Raw genomic sequence first — 20,559 nt, 5'->3', positions numbered from 1 at the left:
TTCAGTACATTAAATATCTAATTATTTCAAGATCTCTAGCTTGAAGTACAATTTTTGCTTTCCAAGTTGTCTGGAATTCTGATTTTTTGCAGGATGGACTTCCAGGCAAAACCACTGCAGTGTGACAAGATCATGTAGTGTACCTTAAGCTACACTCATTCTGGGTTTTTAGGATGACCATAAAAATAGAAATTTGCCTAATTATTTAGTTCTATGAGTAAAATGTCAGCACTTCTTGCTGTTTGGAAATGTTAAATGCAATTAGATACCCATCTTCATAGCAAAATAACATTAGGTGTGCAACACCTTGACAGAAGTGATGAATTTGTGAGGATTCATTGAGAAAATGCATTAGGTTTATACTGAAATGTGATAAGTTTATCAACTTTGTTTGATCCTTAGTTAGTCAGAAAATAATTGTATTTACATATGGCTGGATTCATCTAGTAAGTTGGGAATGGTTCAGTGTACTTGGCAAGAAGAGAAGCTTTTGGCAAAGAAGGCTTGCATCTGCATTTGTAGATCTTATGGGGAAAAGTTGTGTCATCAGGACAATGTAATATGACACATTTCAAGTTTCATTAGCACCAATACAAACACATGCAGGGCAAAGATGCAATTTTTCAGTTTAGGCTTTTACATCTCTCATTTTTTTATTTCTTTTTCTTTTCAAAGAAGTGTTGATTCAAATCCATTTGTCATGTGTCTCAAATCCTCTGTGGATTGGTTTCCAACAGAGAAATGTGAATAATCACACACACACACAGGGCTGGTACTCAAAACCTGACTGCTCACACCACCCATAAAACAGATGATACTGTTTCTTGTAGATCCTGCAGAAATGAAGCAGTACATCCCTGGAAGTGTCCAAGGCCAGGCTGGACAGGGCTTGAAGCACCCTGGGATAGTGGAAGGAGCCTGCCAGGTGCTCCCTGCAGGAGCATTGGAACAAGATGACCTTTAAGGTGCTTTCTAACACAACCCACTCCATAATTTCAATTTTTCTTTCCAGGACAGTGCATTATGCACACAGACAACATTAAATTTAAGGAATGGGTTAAAATTCAAATTAGGGAACATTGAATATAAAAAAGCTTTTTAATGTAGAAGTCTCCAGTTCTTGTAACAAGGTCCTTTGCCAAGATGTCCCATGTGTGAACCACATGAGCAAGGAATAACATATGGGACAACAGGTTGTGTCACATTAATCTTAAGTGTTTTTATCTGGTCCCCAGTGATTAAAGAAATAACTTTAAATATAGTTAATTTAGAGTAACTGTGAAGATATCTACTTAAAAAACTTAAAATAAGAAAGGTTAAGGAATTAAGGAAATAGATGATATGATACAGTCATTTGAGTGGGAAAGAAAATGGGGAATAAACATAAGAGTTACAAGATCATTATACAAAAAAGTACAGCTATTCTCAAATGTTCTTATGAAAAATATTGTCAGTTCATTTCTGCCTTCCTCCTCCTCCTTCCCACAAAACTTTACAATAACTTTTCTGGAGATCCCCAGTAGTGACAATCCCACAGTCTCTCAGGGAAATCCATCGCAGCACTTAAGCACTTTCATTAAGGAAGGAAATATTTGTAGCTGGTAATTTGATTTGATTATGTGATCCAACAGGTGAGCTTATCTGTTCTTAAAAAATCCTTCTCTAATATAGACTAACAGAATATATAGGACCCAAAAAATTGTCATTCAAATGAGATTTACTGATTTAATCTGATTTTAAACTCAAGGTCACATTAATTGCTTGCATCTCCATGTTTTACACTGGGTGTGCATGTAGTAGGTGCCACACACAACATAGCCAAGAAAAAAAAAGCTGAATATTAGGATAAAGAGGTTGGAGCTAAATGATCCTAAGGTTCCTTCCAACTCAGGTCATTCTATGATTCTGTGTTCAAAATTAACACTAATTAATAGTAACTAACTTGGTAATACCATAGGGCTTCCCTCACAGTTACACTGACAATCTGAGGCTGGAGCTAAGCCCGTGAGGTGCTGGAGGATTTTTCACCTTTATTTGAGTAGCACAAACAAAGTGCTGGCCATTTCCCCACTCTCCCAGAATGCACAAAATCTTAATGACTGTAAAATCTTGCTTCCCACCCACACCGAGATCCCTCTCTGATTTCAGATGGATCTGCAGGCACAGTGATCATTTGTGCTCAGCGTCTGTCAACAAATGAACCTTTTCATCTCTCCTTCAGTTGTGATTTCTCCTCCCAAAAACAAAGTCCTCCCCCAAACAGTTGCTGATTATCTCCATGCCCTTCCCAGGAGGTGAGTGGGTTGATGGCTTCCCCTCTGCTTCCGTTTCTCCTTGCTGTGCTTTGCCTTGCAGGACCTTCAGCTGCTTTTCCCATCTTTCAAAGGGCCACCAAGAAATCTCCTTCATGCCTTCTCACACTGCCAGAAAACTGGGATTCTGTCCTGCCCCACTTCCCTCAGGGCTCATGTGATGCAAAAGAGGAAGGCTGATGGAGACATCTGGCAAAGATCTGCCCACCTTACTGCTGCTCAAAACAGCATTGACTCAAGGTTGCATGAAGGGTATTTAAAGCAGCAACTTATTGCATTCAAATGGACTAATTTATATTTCCCATCTAAAAAAAAAAAAAAAAAAGTTAGTGAAAGGAAGAAAGTGCAATGGTTCAGTTTTACCCATATTGAAAGGAAATTAAATGGTATTTTTGCTGTGATTTCAGTGTTTTATACTTTTATGATCCCAAGAATTGAATGTCAGATCAAACCCTAAAAAAATTAAAAAAATAAAAAAAAAGTACATCATACAAAATATGCCTCACATCCACTACAAAATGAGGCTGGAATCCAAATCCCATTATTTGCTATTTTTCAGACATAACTTTTTATTTCTTCTCCTCTCCAGTGAAAAGATTTAGTCTTTATTTTAGAAGTCTTGAGCTAATCATGACATGCTGAGTAGGTCATCCTACAAAAAGGTATTAATAGAGGAGCTGGGAGCCCCTTTTGGCATCAATACATCAGCATTTCAAGTGATCCTCTAAGACTGTACTCAGTGTCACTCCTTGTAAATTAAAATTCCTAGGATTTTCTTTAACCCTTTCCTCTGCATGCTCAGTATTTCAGCTTGTTGCTTTATTCAAAACTCTAAAATGACCACAATGCAGATGCTGAAACTCATGGATATATTATGGGACACTGTGGAGAACATGAGTCCAGACAAGAAGCACTGTGGGTCATCCTGCCCTGATTAAGAGATCATAAACATCCCCAGCTGGGATGCATTAAGGACAAAGAAACTTTCTCTTAAATTAGAGGACTTTTTATGTAAAGGAACATAGTGAATCTGTTCTAGAACAACTACTGAGGTAATTTCTGCACAGAAAATGCTCAAGGGATACCCTCTCTTTCCGGCAGAGCTCCTGTCAAGAAAATCTCACCCTAATTTCCCTTTTCAAAGTTTACTATTATCTCTAAAATGGATTTTAAAGTTCATGCAAGATCATTGAAGAGCAGACACCGTTCCTCACATTTCCAGTGAAGGATGCTTCAGAACAGAGAACAGATCATTACGTCTCCTTTTTTGATACATGACAAAAAAATGGAAAAAAAAAACCTTGAAAAAGAGAAAGACTCTTGGTTATGCAAGACTATGATTCTTGGCCAGTTTTGGATCATAATCCCTATTATTTCAAAATATTTTGCTGGAAATTCTGCTGGAATATTACTAAACAAATGGTTGCACTGTTGGACTGCAATTTCCCTGTTCTAAGTGCAACCTTCCCCATCATATCAGGGACTAGATTTCATCAGAGTATTCACCAGTATTTTTATGAAACTCTGAAAAGAAAAAAGATATAACTGTAAACAGAAAAAACCACCAAACTAAAGAGGTTTAAGGATTCTGTATTGTGTAGACTGTTCAATGAAGTTTTCCACAAAGTCTTTTCAAATCCCAAGTGTTTTTTTATTTCTGAATTCTGTTAAGAACTCAATATACAATCACTTGGCAGTGAAACAGACTCGAGGTTCAATTCTGCAAAATTCTCTCTCCTGTGAGATCATCAGACACAACTGTAGCAGAGAGCAGCATGTTAATCTGGAATGACAGGAAATTTCAACTGTTTGCCATATAAAACCCAGTAAAGCACTTTTAATGAGATAACTTATGGTGCTGGGACCACTTCAAAGTACAGTCTTGGTGAATAAAAATCCTTATCTAATTTTGAGCACAAATGCACACAGGACCCATCATTGCTCTAACACTGCAGTCCACAGGCTTCAGTGAGAAAAAGGTTTGCACTCTATTCAAGACAAGATTTGTACAGTGTCCTTTGGCCCATTATAAAACTGTCTAAAGCGGTTGAAAAATTTAATTTTACTTTTTAAACAGCCACTCTTTAACACTGAAAATAAAACATTTTTATTCTGCATATTCAAAGTCAGAAAACTGCCATCTACCATCAGCCAAGCAAATGCTATTTGGCCATCAGAAAGGTCAGTATCATCAGAAGCAGTGTTTTCTTGTGAGGAACCTTTGTCTTCCTTTTCAAATTGCACATTTTTACCTGATTGCTTCCTCATGAACAACCGCAGTCAAGTTGGTTGTAAACAGCACAAATATCCCAGAATATTTCCTGAATCACAATTCAGGAAAAAAAGCAAACAAACATACAACTGGAAACAAACTTGCTTCTTGCCTTGTTTTTTCACTCTCAGAAGATGGAAGCATTGTGACACAAACACATACCATTGGTTTCTTCAGGTGCACAAAGCCCAGTAATTTAGTAGTAGTAGTAGTAATTAGTAATTTAGTAGTAGTAATTTAATCTAAGTAACATATACTGCACAAAGGGCCTAAACTGAGTGCAACACTGGGGATAAGAATTATCATGCCCACTTCAGGTCATAATTTAGCTCCCCAAATCACTGTTATATGAAAATGCTCTCCCACATCCTCAGTACACAAATTTGCTTTAAGGTGATCCATACAGCCCAAAAATCCCTGGCACAGGGTGCCCAGAGCAGCTGTGGCTGCCCCTGGGTCCCTGGAAGCATCCAAGGCCAGGCTGGATGGGCCTTGGAGCAACCTGGGATAGTGGAAGGTGTCCCTGCCCATGGCAGGGGTGGCACTGGATGAGCTTTAAGTCACTTCCAACCCAGGCCATTCCCTGAACCAGTGAACACACAGATACTGGATCATCTAAAAAACTGTTCATATACATGTGCCCCCCACAGCCATTTTCACTGTGGACACAGCAAACTTCGAGTCTTCCTTCAGGAAATATCCACACACGATCAGCACACATTCAGATTTCCAACAGAGCTGCTCCAGACAGTGCTGCTGTAACACAGAAGATGATCTTGGCTGTGCAGGAGGATTTTTCTTCTGTGCATAAGGACTGTATGTGCCTGAGTCTAAACGTGCACGTAATACTCCTGATAAAGTCAGCATGCTGGGCTCGCTTCCAAATGAGTTGTTTAAAACACACGGTATTGATGGATTGAGGATGCATGAACTGAGAACTATTTGGACTCCAACACTCCTAATCATTTTTTGCTTGTAACAACATGTCTAAAGCAAAACTCTTTTGACATCACTGAGTGTGCATTCTAGAATGTGGCTGTGCAACAAAATCTGATAACAAAATATGAAGACAGTCCTGCAAAAAAAGAGAAAAAAAAAATGTTACTGCTGTTTCTGCCCTGAAGTTGAAAAAAATGTGTTCCAGAGAAAGGCATTCTGGCTGATGAGCTGGTGCACACTTCCAATCCAAGAACAGTACTGAAACTGGAGCTAAACCACAATAAAGATTTTATAAGAAAGCAAACCCACATGATTGTTGACGTGGACTTTGCAAAACATTAGAAAAAACAAACCTGCCATGCAAGGTTGTGCTGCTTCTTAAATCTCTTGCAAGCAAGAGTTGCAGGAGATTTGATGACTGATGTCTATTCAGACTCTTTATGTTTTAGTCCTTTTCCTAAGTGCTTGAAAAATACCTTCTCTACAAGTTTCAACATAGAATCTAAATATCCAACTATATTTGTATTTCTTTGTGAGCCAAAAGTGCAAATATTTGAAATAAAGAACCCTCTCTTATAGGCTATATAAATAAAGTAAATAAATAAAACTGGTAAATAAAGAACCTATTGTGATGCCTACCTAAAGCCCCAAACTCTCTGGGCTCATTATCTGATCCTGGTATCAATGAATTATTTTTTATTAATTCATTTTTCTCGCAGAATATTTTTATAGTTGATAATGTGAAGAACCTCAGGTGAACTTTTCAGTCTCAGGAGGAAGACATAAGACTGTTCTTGTAAATTAAGTTGTGCTTGTAAAATAGCCAAATTGGACATAACACTGGGTTACAGGGACTGAGGGAAAGTGAGAAGGGAAAAAAAATCCACAGTGTCTCTTTTCTTTTTTTTTTTTTTTTTGTTAATGAAAAAAAGGTATCTTTTCTGAAAAGAAACATTTTATCTAAAAGTCACTTGTCAAATTATGTACCTTTTCTGACATTATCTTTTACACTGTTTTCAAGTTCTTTTTCGCCGAGCTCCTCTCAATCCCTTCATTCCTTAGACTGTACAGATATTTTGCTCTATTTTCATGGAATCACAGAATATGCTGAGTTGGAAGGGACCCATCAGGGTCATCGAGTTCAACTGGCCCTGCACACAGCGCCCTAAGAGTCACACCCTGTGCCTGAGAGCGGTGTCCAAACACTTTTTGAGCTCTGGCTGGCTGGTGTTGTGCCCATTCCCTGCGGAGCCTTTTCAGCACCTGACCCCTCTCTGGGGCAAGAACTTTTCCCTGGTACCTAACCTAAACCTCCCCTGGCACAGCTCCAGCCCTTCCCTGGCTCCTGTCACTGTCCCAGAGAGCAGAGATCAGTGTCTGCCCCTCCACTGCCCCTCATGAGAATGTTGAAGACTACAATGAGGTCTCCCCTCAGTCTCCTCCAGGCTGAACAGGCCAAGTGACCTCAGCTGCTCCTCATAAGGCTTCTCTCCAGACCCTTCACATATTTTTCTTGCTAGTAAAACACCAGTCTATCATGGCAGTCATGCTTTATTTTGAAGGAGTCCCTGTTTACTTACTGGCCTTCCTGCACCTGTTCTGGCAGCCTTGCATTCATGAGTGGGTTACAGCAATCATCAGTATATGTTACAGAATCATGAAATGGCTTGGTTTTGGAAGGACTGTAAAGCTCATCCAGTGCCACCCCTGCCATGGGCAGGGACACCTTCCAGTATCCCAGGTTGCTCCAAGCCCCATGCAACCTGGCCTTAGACACTGCCAGGGTTCCAGGGGCAGCCACAGCTGCTCTGGGCACCCTGTAACAGGGTCCCACCACCCTCACAGGGAAGAATTTCTTCCTAATATCCAATCTAAACCTGGCCATGCTTCTGTGAAGCTTGAGATCTTCCCTGAGTGATTATACTGAAAAGTCAAACTTGGCTAAACTGTTTCTCCTGCCTCCTAGCTTCAGTTCCTATTAAATTGAGTTTGTTGATTGTTTTCAACACATTTGGCTGGAGCATGGCCTCATCCCGTTACTGGTCATGACCTGGTACAGAGCTGACAGGGTACATGGAGCTGAACATCTGCCTGGAGATTGAAGGAGGTGCTAATCCAGCTCTCCATCCCGTGTTGTGCTCTCTCTCCCAGTTTGTACAGTACGTACACAAAGCACTGTTGGCCTCAGGTAGGGCTTGTGCACCACAGCTGCATTTTCCCTGGCTTAATGTTTTTCCAGAACGTGTTCCATATGCTTTAGCAATGAGCTTAGTCCAGCTGCCCTCTTCTGGTGTGTCAGGGGCAGGCATTACAGTCATGTCTGGAGTGAAACATCCCCAGCAGGGCAAGATGAAGAGTGGGGAAAAAGGGGGAAAAAATCAAAACACCCACAATCAACCAGATATCAGGTAGTACTCAAATTTTAATTCAGAGCATCCTTCTAACTGAAGAAATTGAAGAAATAGGTTCAAATAAAATGCAAATATCAGGATTTAAGTGCCTCATCCTTCACAAACAGGAAAGCAAAAGCCAAAAATTTGGAAGCTGGGTGAAATCAGTCGTATTTTGTTAAACATTTGTAGTGCCAAAATCAGGTTATTGGCACAAGATTCAGGAGAAACATGATTGTGTGGTTGTTTTTATTGAAATTGCAATCTCATAAATTAAAAAATAATAAAATAGATAGTATGGCAATCTTGCTGTGCAAATAAAATACTTAGGGGTCAGTACCATTCAACATCATTTCATCATTTTAATATAAAAGTCACATTGAAGTCACACATGAAGTCTTATTTGCTAGAAAATGTGCTGGGGGAGAAGAAGAGGGGAAAGAATACTCCAATCTCATTTAATTTTGTTTTTTAATGTCTGATTAAAAAGATATTGAGACAGGTGTTTTATAGAATAAAAATAATGATTTCCTTAATTAAAGAAAAACAGGATTCTAGGAGGAGAACACTGGAACCACACTCCAGATTTTCTCAACAGCAAACAAATTTTTTCTCAAAAACTGAAGAAGGTCTCTTGTATTCCCCACAGAAACTTAGCTCGGGGTAAGGAATTCCTCATACTTTAAAGACAACTAAGATTTTTATTAAGCAACAGTCAAGACTATCTGTTTTAAATATTTCCCAAAGACATATCCCTCAAAGTAAACAAAATAACAAGATGAGGTGCTGACAGTTGACAAATTAGCAATGGTGCATCAGAATTCAATTCTGAATTGTGTTACAGCTGTATCTGGTGATACCATGCTATCAGAGACGGAAGGCATTGGGAGCCACCTTGCTACCTGTGATGATCAAGAGCACACAAAATGGACTTTTCTGACCCAAGTGTCATCATAGGAATAGAAGAATTGTCCACAGAAATATGTGCTCTGAACTATTGCAGGAAGAAGGGACTGAATACGTGAGGATCCAGCTGTGGATCCAGAGGGTTTCACAAATTCCCCTGCCAATGTTCAGGCTCTGATCTCATCCCTGTCCCTATTGCAGTGAGAAAGAGTTGCTCACCATGTCCACCTCCTGTGAGGAGGAAACCTGAGCAAGCAAGCTGGGAGGAAGCTGTAGGACATAGTGGGCAGGCTCCTAGAGCTTTAGCCCAAGGGAACAAGTCACAGGGTGGGAAATGAGTCATGCCATTGATTTCTTTAAAGGAAAAGAAGAATCGCGGGGGAAGGAAGAGAAAACATTTAGACAGATTTTCTCCCTTCACCAAAAATAAAAACCTAGATGGAAAGTAGTGTTTATAGGGAAACAAAAGAGTCACAGGATTTGGGTAAGACTTAGAAATCTTGGAGAAACTGTCTTAGCATTGGAAAGTCCACTGATAGGAGTTCTCCTACAGAGGCCCCAAGACAGTTCATCTTCAGTTTGTCCAACTGGGAAAATTGGCTTTTTTTACTATTAGCAAATTCCCAATAGTTCTGTACTTTACATCACTAAGAATTATTGCAGTACTTTGCAAGCTCGGTTTTGCTATCAGAGAACTATCAGAATACTTGAAAAGGCTAATGAATTTATAAAATGTTTCCCATTATCCCTTTGTGTTGGTTTTGTCTGGGCTAGAGTCAGTTTACTTCCCAAGTATGGGAATGTGTTTTGGATGGGGTATGGGGCTGTGTTTTGGATTGGTGATAAAGTGCTGAATTTGTTGCTTTGCTTTCCTTGAGTGCACAGCTTTGGCTTTGCCCTCCTTGAACTACCCTTACATAGGATAAGGGATTGGCTCTGGTTCAAAGGGACCTCTGGAGTCATTCTTTCTGGCTGTCCTGCTCAAACAGAGTCACCTAGACCAGGCTGCCCGTGACCATGTCCAGACAGCTTTTTAATATCTCCAAGGAGAGAGACTCCACAATGTCCTTCAGCAACCTGTGTCAGTGCTGGGTCAAACTCAAAATAAAAATGTGTTTCCTGATATTCTTCCTGCATAGAACCAAAGAGAAAATTGCTGTATGTTTGGACTTCATTAGAAATGCATGAGCCACACTAGAGACATATCTATTTCAGGGCCTGTGTTGGAGGATTAATGAATATTAACCATGTGACAGATTCAGGTCTGATTTAAAGGAAAAATCTGGGTGTTTTAAATGGAGTTTTCAGTGATCATAGCTGTCCCTCAGTGCCTTGAAAGAAACCACATAGTATTCATTTAGAAAGAAATTCTTCACTCTGAGTGTGGCCCTGACACAGGTTACCCAGAGAAGCTGTGAATCCCTGGAGGTGGCCAAGGCCAGGCTGGATGTGACTTGTAGCAACCTGGGATGGTGGAAGGTGTCCCTGCCCACGGCAGGGGGTAGAACAAATTTCTAAGGTCCTTTCCAACTCAAACCATTCTGGAATTCTATTCTATGATCCCTACAATGCATCCATCCCCAGGAAGGACATGAATCCCAGAATCTACAGAGACTTCAGCATGGTTTTGCTCAAATGAAGAGTGAGAGAGGAGGTTATCAGAAGGGTAAGTACAAGAAGGCATCAGAGCAGCCCTGAAACATCAGTCTGACATATATAAATTCAGTTTCTACTGAAAATAAACTATGTAGCTTCAATTAACTTCCAAATGGAAAGTTGGAAGTTGGGGAATTTCAACAAATGTCAAAATATTCCATGGTGAGGGAAAAAGGAAAGCTAAAATAAAGCCAGACCAAACAATGTATTCCCAATTTAATCACTTGACGCCATCACAGATTAAACCATTCCAAAAGTGGGATCTGCAAAAGACTTAAATGCAGTTTTGCCTTATAAACCTAGTGCAACGACTGTAAAAAAAAACTGATCAAGTCTTATTTGATGCTAAACCTGATGACAAACAGAATATCAATTTTACAGTCAGGTAACAGGTTTAATTCCCTAATAATTTATACCAGAGCTGGGTAGAGAAACATCACTTCAGTCACAGGATTAGAGTCTGACTTTAATAACATGAAATCACTGTCTTTGTAGTAGTCACAGTGGATGACTGAGCTCTAGAACATATTTGACATTTAGGCCTGATTTTACATTCTTGTTCTTACAAAAATAGCCTGTACTCAGGTAAGTTTTCCTATTTTATTTGACCATTACTTGCAGCTGAATTCTTTGTTTACCTGTGTATATTGCCACAAGACAATAAAGCCTTGGAAAAACCCTACAGCACAAATTAAGTCATTGCATACACAGAATAAAAGCTCCCAAGATGGCGTAGAATCAGTTAATCTTGTTTTTTAACCTAAAGGAGTTATGATTCCCCTCACATTTTTCCACTGGACATTCAGAGGAGCCACACTTCCCATGGAAATCAGATTGCTAAGCCTGATTACTGTTTCTGTTTCCACATCCTCCTGACATCACCATCCCAGGCACACCTCCTTGTGCTTCAGCAAGAGAACTTCTGTTCTCTGCAGGACACGGATGGTTCACCTCTCAGCCTCCTGTCAGAATACATCCCCGCCAGAATGCTGCAATAAAATCTGACCGATACATAAAGGAATGCCCCCACTTCATCTTCTTTCAAAGCAACCAATTCAGCCTCCATCCATTTTGAGACTTTGATCTTGCATTGATTTCCTACCATCTTGGCATCTCTCAGCTCCTTTTGAACTCTCCCTTTTGCTAGTTTAGGCAGATGTGCAACTTCCCAGTGCCTGGGGCTGGGATCAGGGTCCAAAACTATCACTTAACACCAGTCTCCAGCTGGAGAATCCCCTCATGCTGAGTTGCCTACCCCCAAGCTATCAACCAGCTATTTTTTCTACTCCCAACTATGCCAAAATCTTTTTTCTTTTGCTTGAGTTCTCCTTTTCCACCACTGCTTGCCATTGAAGTTTGGAAACCAAAGGTAGAGGGTGCCATGACTGCCTGAGCCCCATCCCTTGGGGATTAGGCAAGCCAGGCCCACTGCAGAACTCAGGTTCTTTTTCAGGGTCAGTTTGATCAATGAAGTCAATTTTCTGCATCAAGAGCTCTGTGAGGTGGATGCTCATCCACTAATACCTGAACTGAGGCAACCAAGGCTGCCTTGTTCAGCTGTGATAAAAGCACTGCTCCTTCTGAGTGCTATAAATCACAAGAAAGTGACATATCAGGGGCCTACTGCTGAAGACTAATAATGCAAATATAAAATAGGAGCAATGCTCATCTCAGCTGTTACGTTAGCAGGAAAGAAGGAAGTACAATGCACCTTCTGTTCCAGGCAACCCCTTTACAAACATAATATTTTAATTATATGTCTATTTAGGCTATCTGAACTTTCATTACTGACAGCATTTTGCTCTTCAGATCTTCAGAGTGCTGTAATTGTCCCCATGTTCAACGAAGGTGTTTAGGAAGTGCAATGCTGCCATCTAGCATCCAGGGCAAAGGATGAAAACCTCCCTTCACCCAAAGTCCCAGGTCAGTTTTGCAGGATTTTTGGTGACCACAGTTTTTCACAAGGATTCCACTGGCCTGGAAACTGCCTGCTTTTCCTGGAAACACCAGGAGAAATACACACACACACTCACTTCATATATATCTATATCTAAATAGATATTTAAATATATAGATATGTGTAGATATAAGTTGTATATATACTATAATGTGTGTGTAAAGCACATATGCTGTACAGACAAGACATCTGGATTTATGGTTCCATTTCATTTTGTCTCAGTTCAGGTGTATATAATATACCATTTATGGTATATAACCTGTCTAGACTCCTTGGTAGAGAAAAGCAAGCATCGTTTCAGATGTCTACATTAGGGTGAGATGAATCATGACCTAGAGGTGTTTATTCATTTCCCAAGTTATAAAGGAATCCTGGACAACCATCTTCAGAATGGAATTCTGCAGTGTTGACATCTAGATGAGAGTAAATTAATCCTGGGGTTTAGATTATTAAATCCAAGGAGACTGTGAGATCAGCATATCCAACGCTTGCTTAATACAACTCAGAAACAAGCACTCAAGCTCTACCTGATTTAGGATTGATATCTTCTTTTTGGATAACAGTTTTTTCCCAGAATGGCATCTGGCCTGGATCCAAAGACTCCAGTCAATGGACAATTCAATTTTTCTGAACAATTTGTTCCAGTGGTTTATGACTATCCCCAAAATGATGTAACATGGTAAATAAATAAATCAGTTCCAGTTTTGCTTTAGATCTTGTCGTTGATTCTGGCAAGTATGTGGGATAGTGAAAAATCATGTAAAAGTGTACAGATTGCATAGAAGTTAAATGCCTAATTAGCATTTCATTAAGTACTTTCCTACAGAGTTATTTTACTGAACTTCCAAGATCCCTGTCTTTTACCAACAACAGGCTCAGGCAGAAGCAGCCCAATTACTTTTTGCTTTTTGTCCTGAAAGGATGGAAATGGAATTTCTAAATACAATATAAATTAATTATTCACTTGCTGGGAAAATTTTTTTCATTGGGTTCATCATGGGATTTTCTTTGGGGATTTTTTCCTTGGTTATAGAATTCATTATAAGCAAAGATATATTAACAAACCTAAAAATCCCAGGCCTGTTCTAAAAACATATAAATAGTGTTACAAAATTAAATTGCTTTTATTTTCTTGTGGCTTAAAGTAAGTGGATTTACATAGAACTTGAACACTGATAAAAATCAATATTTTTTTGTGGATGTTGAAGAACATGGAGCTTCATTTCTAATTAGGACATGTACCCTAAACCATCCCTACAACCATTTTCAAGCTTCTTCTGGAGATTTATGACTGATGTGATCTAACTTATTAAACACTCCACATTTTAGGAAAAAACACTTTGTTTTCCTTAGTTATAACTAATTTTGTGTGACCTCAGATCTTGCTCATCCACTGTTTGTGGCTGACTTGACAATATTTATTGAGATGCACTAACATGAGAAATAAGTGTTGAATTCTTTCAAAATGTTTAAAAGCCACGTTCCTCATGTTCCTCCAGCCTTAAGAACTGTCTATTCAAGTCACGTGGTGACATTTACAGCTGCTGTCAAAGTAGTCTTTCAAGTGATGAATTCAAGTCATAAATTCATGAAATCCATGGCAGACTTCAAAACTGACACTCAATAAGAATCCCCTGCAGGGGAGCAGGGAGAAATACTCCTGTTAGTATTTTTATCAAAGGAAACAAAATATAAAGAAATCATCGTTTTCTCTCTCCCTCAAACCCTAATGTTTATATCATTTTGATGAAACAATGGAAATATGATTAATTCTAGGTATAAATCCATAAAGAAGACTGGATATTGTTTGGAATGAGTTACTGCACTGAGTACAATTTATTTTGGCTTCTGTACCAATTTATCATGATTAGCACACATACAGAAATCTAGCAGAAGTTGAAATGAGGCTGAACTGCCACAGAAGTCACCTCAGACCCCAGAATGTAACATACAAATATTACTTCCCCTGTGGGAGAAGACAACAAATTAAATAGGGAAAGAAAATGAGTATGAGGGAGAAGAAAGCAAAAGCATTTAATTAAAACAGAAAGATGCAATTTTGAGAGAAACAGTCACAGTTACCAGGTGCTAATTTCATCACTCACTTCAGCCTTTCAGGATGCTTTTCACAATTCCAGAGGAGATTCCTTGCTTTTCTTTTTGACAGTGACCTTTTGATATGGAGGGGTGGGTAGGCTCCCTGATTTATGTGAGGAAGACACAAACATGAACAAGATTTTATCCATAAGGCATTCCAGAAGTCCCTCCATGCTTTCTGGGAATGGGCTACCACACACCCCTGTTCTAGGTGATCAATCTGTAAACATGAAAGATAAATTTATTTTTATATAAAGTTAAAAATAAACCCCAGCTTCAGTAATAAGGAAGAAAGCAGAGAGAAAAAAAGAAGAGATTTCTGTTTGCTTGCTGTTAATACAAGCTCATATTAACAGACCACGTAAGGTGAAATAATGAGCAGCCTCAGGTTGTATGAGCCATTTGGGGAAGTCACAGATATTATTTTAATATGGCTCTAGTTTCACCTCCATAGAAACCATGATACATGCAGGGGTGGGCTTTAAACTACTCTGAAAACACTCTAGTCAATCTTCCCCAGCATAACGTGGAGTAGATTTAGGCCCACTGCAATTTCTCCTTTCTTTCTAGAAAAACCATGTTCAGAGGTCCACAAAGTAACTTAAATATCTTCATAAAATAGAAGTGTCTGAATACAACACAGGTTTTCATTTAAAATGTTGTCCTTTGAACACTGGGAGCAAAAATGTGGAGAAATTTGGAGCAATGTTTCCAGCTAGATGTGTTCTAGAGTCAAAAAAGCACAGTATTTTAACATGGGTAAGAGGTCATGAAAAAGCTGAAGGAACTTGGTAAAGAGCTAATTATATCTTTTAAGATCATCACCAAAAAAAATTAAAAAAAATATTAGCATAGGTAGTTTGTAACTTGTAGGTACTTTGTTACCAGCTACAAATTCATTTAGGACACGTTTATTTGCTTAAAATTAAGCACAGGTTTAGTGAATCTTTAATGGAGGTCTTAATATTGATTTGTCTCCTTCCTAAGCCTATATAAAGTGATTAAATGGACAATGCCTTTCTCAGAAAATTGCCCCCTGATGAGGCACTCACTTTACCAAAGTGCATCTTAAATCCTTTTCTGTAATGTAACATAGTTTCATATAATCCCATATATTTGGACTCTGCAAGTTAGCACTGGATGTTGCTTGAAAATGAGAATTCTGTACATTGATTCCAAATCCATTAGAGATAAAAAATTATATAGCTATACACACACCTACCTATGCTATATTACCAATGTGTGGGATTTATGCAGGAATACTTTCATATACCTTCTGTTTTAGCTATCTACCACAAGACATATATCCATAAAATATTTTTTTTTTTTAATTTTATATATATATCACAAATAAGGTAAAAAAGTAGGACTTAGATAAGGAGCTTTTGAAGACCTTCACACACATTTTGTGTACATTAAAGCTACAGCTTGAACTTTGCCTGCAGGCCATTTGCTGCTAATGAAATAAGAATGTTCCGCCTCACTTGTTCGAGTCAATGCAGAATAGGAACAACCACAAGAGAGCAATAGCAAGTGAGAAGAAGGCATTGCACGTAGCTCTCAAATATGCCAAAGAGTCTGGAGTCCTGCCTGCAGATTGCTTACTGTTATTGATAGGGATATGGCTAATTTAAGGTAAAGTGTTCCAAAGTAAAATTCCATTACTGAAAATTCGCTGGCTCTTAAAGACTTTGAATGACTGCCAACAATCTAAAGAAACTGCCATGAGGTGCAGTAGCTTCCAATAAAAACCTAATCTTTCTTTTATTTAAAGGATATTCTCATATTTATAGTCTCCCTATATGCTTTCTATCTGTCTTGATTAATTAATGTAGCTCAGCTCTGAGGTTATTTGATTCCCAGACTGAGACATGCATTCAAATACCTTGCTGAACTGAAGCCCAGGTTTCAACATGTGTGCTCATAAAGGAATGTTAAATTAGTATGAATTGTTAACAGAACAGGAAATGTTCATGTATCAAATGTTCTATATATAGCACAGTAAACAGGAAACAGTAATAAAAAAACCAAAACCAGCTGTGGTGGCAAATGAGCTTCCACATAGCTTGAGATCCCCCAGAGCATGGAAATATGGAGTGGTAAACCATATACTGCAAATAACACACAGTCATTGCAGCCATTCCACAGATATCTTTGACTTGCCTTACTTCTCACAAACACAATTTATTCCTGAGTTCTGACACAGGAATTAATAAATAACTTAATGACAGAGACACACATGGGACAGAGGAATAGGCACTGGAATCAGTGAAGCAACAGAGAATATCTGAGAGTTCTTTTTGGTTCAAAAGGCCAAGCTACAAAAAAAGAAAAAAAATCTCCTTCTGATGTTAACTGGAATGAAAGGTACTTTGAAAATTCTCATTACTTACATTTCAACCATACAATGCTTTTGGAATTAAATCTACAAGTACTGACTGATCTAAATCTGTTCCTGAGCCAGACCTCTTGAAGGACAATTGTGTTTATTCTTAGATTCTTTATTCTATATTTTAAGACTTAATTAAGTGTCTTTATTTAAGATCTATAATGATGAGAAAAGCCATATAAATCAAAGTATCAGTTGGTTCAGCACATCAAAAATTGTTGCATACCTTAAAAGCTACTTGAGGCCCCAAGTCTGAAAATGTGGGTTATTATAGTAATAAAATACAGAATTTGCCATTTTGGCAGGAAAAGCTTATGTTTTTTTAAGTAAACATATTTAAAATGGAGCAATTACAACAAAAAAAAATAAAAAATAAAAAATAAACCTTCCAAAACCCATAAATCAGAAACTGTTTTCTTGCACAAAGGCAAGCCACATGTATCTTAACTAAGGTTTTAGTGACCAATGTCAAAGAATTTTCATTGGCATAGGCTAGAAAATACAAAATGCTATTTTTCCCTTGTACAGAAATCCAGTACATGCCATGAGTTTTATAGGCTATTCATAAAAATAGAAATACCCTTCTTAATAAGAGAAAAAGCACGAGGAAACATCCAGAGACAAAGCAATAAGCACTTGTGGGATTTATTATTCCAACTCAGTCCTTCTGTCTCTTTTGTTCTGTTTCTATCACCAGGTATGTTGTCTGATTAAAAGAAGAAAACACAACAAAATATTTATCTCGTTATCTTATTAATTGTGCACATACACTTTTATTAATGATCGTCAACTCCTGCTCTCTTAGATGTGAATAATTCTGAGACAAATGCAAAACTAGATTTCTCTGAAAATGGCTCAAAAAGTTTAAATAGCTAATAGCAATTTAGACTTTTTGTTCTAAAAATGTACAGGACTGAACCATACCCACACGTCCTGTCACAGGATGCCTTCCTTTTTACCCACTCATGCCACTCTTGATGGGTCTAATAGATGTTTCCAAAGACAGCATGGTATAAGATACTCATAGAAAAGAGTTTCTGGTGCAAAATGTCCCAACTTTGATCATCAAGTCTTTCATCTTTGATATGTTTTCAATATTTGTAGTACTTTATAAGACATAATAATCATCCATGTGGTCCCTCTTTCACCAAAACAAAATCAACCCCCCCAAGGTAAACCACATAGATGTGTTTAAGTCTGAAATTTAACAGAATGTCTTCTCTTGTCCTAGAAACATAAAACTCTGCTGTGTGATGTCTAAAGGATGTTGCCCTGTTAGGGCATGCAGACATGAGAGCTGCAAAGCGACAAGACAACAACCCCTGTCCTGTGGAATCTACGATTAGGCAAGATTTAAAAACCATTTTTTAAAAAACCTAGTTAACTTCCCTTTTCCATGTGGCCCCTTTCAGTTATGTACATATGGTTAAAATTTGCCTGAATAGCAATTTTAAAAACCTTTCCTGATGTGGGCAACCTGTGAATAATGCACTGTTCAACCAATTCTCTTTTTTTTTTGACTGTTGCTATACGACCTCTCAAACCTTTTTGAGAAGGGTTGTAGCTACATGTTCTTGATCTAAGAGATAAATATGAGTTGTAAAAGAGAGGGGAGTTTATTTTCTCACATTCCTTTTGTGTATCATTTTTTTGCAGATACCTGTGTTACACCTTTCTGGATGCTCAGGATTTTGAGTCTGTCTCAGTATACAAGGGTATCAAAATACCCTTTTATTTCCCATCAAAATAATGAGGACATAGTTTCTGTATATAATATACCTTCTTTCACAAAGATTCACAACAATCTCTTCTGAAATCTTTTCCAAAAAAGGCTGTATAAAGTACCCATGTCAATGCTCTGAGTCAGAATACCTGATCTGAAGTCAATTAAGAGTTATTTTAATTCATAATTATGAATTATTTTGTATTCTATTCAACAAGACAAAACATGCTTTAAGTGGAATACCTTAGGAGTTTAAGCTATTCTCTTTTGTTTTACAAAGCATAACTGGAAAACCGACAAAGAATTTTTTTTCCCACAAAATATTTAAAAAATGATGGAAATCAGGAGTTTGCATCAAAGTATTTCCTCAGCCTCAACCTAAAGCCTAATCAGCTGGTATAAAGTATGTTTGTGTTGGCTGAATTCGTTGTGTATTGAGAAGGCACAAATGTGCATACAAAAGTAGGAAGAGGTGGAAATACCACAGAGTACCAGTGCTTTTGTGGGAAAGTGAGAAGCTGTGAAATGATATACAAGTTCAAAGACTAATTATGTAATCACTCACTGAAAGGTCAAAGTCAGCAAAGTACAGAGATAAGCCTTAAAATATTCACTAATAAAAGAAGGGGGCACAAATTTCAGGAAGAAAAAAGCATTCAGACACTTTCTGCCCTTTAAATGTGAGTTTTCCGAGAATACTTGTCATGGTTATGGTGGGCTTGGATCCAAGAAGCAAAGTGGAGAGATCTCCTCTTACCTGCCTGCAGGACTTCCTTCTTCAAACAGTGAAGTCACAGAGCCACAGAATGCCAGGATAGCTCAGGCTGGAAGGAGCCACAGTGGGTCACTGGTGCCACCTCCCTACTCAAGAAAGGCCATCCCAGGGCACAGGACACAGGAGTGTGTCTGGAATATCCCCAGTGAAGGAGACTCCACAGCCTCTCTACTCTCTGCTCAGGGCTGGGCACTGCCCAGGGCAGAAGTTGTGCCTCCTGTGCAGGGGGAATTCCTGGCATCAGTCCCTGCCCGTTCCTCGGGTGCCACTGCTGGGCCCTGGAGCAGAGCCTGGACCCTGCTCAGAGCCCTCCCTGCACCCAGGGACAGCCAGGGACACCCAGGGACTCTCAGGGACACCCAGGGACTCTCAGGGACTCCCAGGGACACCCAGGGCTGAGGGCACCTCTCAGCTGGGGCTCCTCTCCAGGCTGAACAGCCCCAGCTCCCTCAATCTTCCTTGGGAGATTCCTCCTTCAGCTGTGCAGCCCCCACAGGCCCTGCTCCAGGAGCTCCCTGCTGTGCTGAGGATCCAGACCTGGACACAGCTCCCCAGAGGAGTCTCCCAGGGCTGGGCAGAGGGGCAGAATCAGTCCCTGACCTGCTGGGAATGCTCTTCTCGATGCACCTCAGGATCCCAGGGCACTGCTGGCTCAGGGACGGCTCATTGTCCCCCAGGGCCCCCAGAGCTGCTCCTACAGGTCACCCCCGGCCTGTGCTGGTGCCTGGGGTTGTTCTTGCCCAGGTGCAGGACTCTGCGTTTGTTGAACTTCAGATGGTTCCTCTCTACCCATCTCTCCTGCCTGTCCAGGTCTCTCTGAAGGGCTGCCCAGCTCTCAGGAGCCACTGCTCCCAGACTTGTGTCCTCAGTGAATGTCTGAGGAGGCATTTGCCCCTTCAGCCAACAGGGCCCAGTATGGAACCCTGGGGACAGCACCAGCGACAGGCCTGCAGCTAGGCCTGGTCCTTTGTGTTTAGAGCTGGTATTATTAAATTGTGGCTCGGTTTCAGTGTATTGTTTGGTCTGGGACTGTGTGGACACTGCCTCTGGACCTTGGTGCAGATGTCAGGAGCTGAATACTTGCTCACCACCTCAGTTCACGCAGTTCAGACATGTTTATATCCCACAGAATGCGTCTCCATA

The 20,559-nt window shown here is 39.5% G+C and overlaps 1 long non-coding RNA gene across 3 annotated transcripts in view; it reads right to left on the bottom strand.

The window, feature by feature from the left end:
- The window catches only part of LOC111942217 (uncharacterized), a 73,345-nt gene extending 53,221 nt beyond the window's left edge, over nucleotides 1-20,124 (bottom strand). Inside the window, exons 1-3 of one of the 3 annotated variants that reach the window (XR_015285244.1) lie at nucleotides 20,017-20,100; nucleotides 19,399-19,465; nucleotides 14,666-14,749 (exon numbers count right to left, since the gene is read on the bottom strand). This is a non-coding gene — a long non-coding RNA (uncharacterized LOC111942217). Of the gene's footprint in view, nucleotides 1-14,665; nucleotides 14,750-19,398; nucleotides 19,898-20,016 lie in introns of those variants that run through there. The other 2 variants (XR_015285246.1, XR_015285245.1) reach the window with 2 other exon arrangements.
- Nucleotides 20,125-20,559: the final 435 nt, after the last annotated feature.

The sequence above is a fragment of the Cyanistes caeruleus genome, chromosome 3, assembly GCF_971803275.1.
Source record: "Cyanistes caeruleus chromosome 3, bCyaCae1.hap1.1, whole genome shotgun sequence".
Taxonomy (NCBI): domain Eukaryota; kingdom Metazoa; phylum Chordata; class Aves; order Passeriformes; family Paridae; genus Cyanistes; species Cyanistes caeruleus.
The sequence above is the reverse complement of the archived record's forward strand: the minus strand, read 5'-3'. Positions and strand labels throughout refer to the sequence as shown.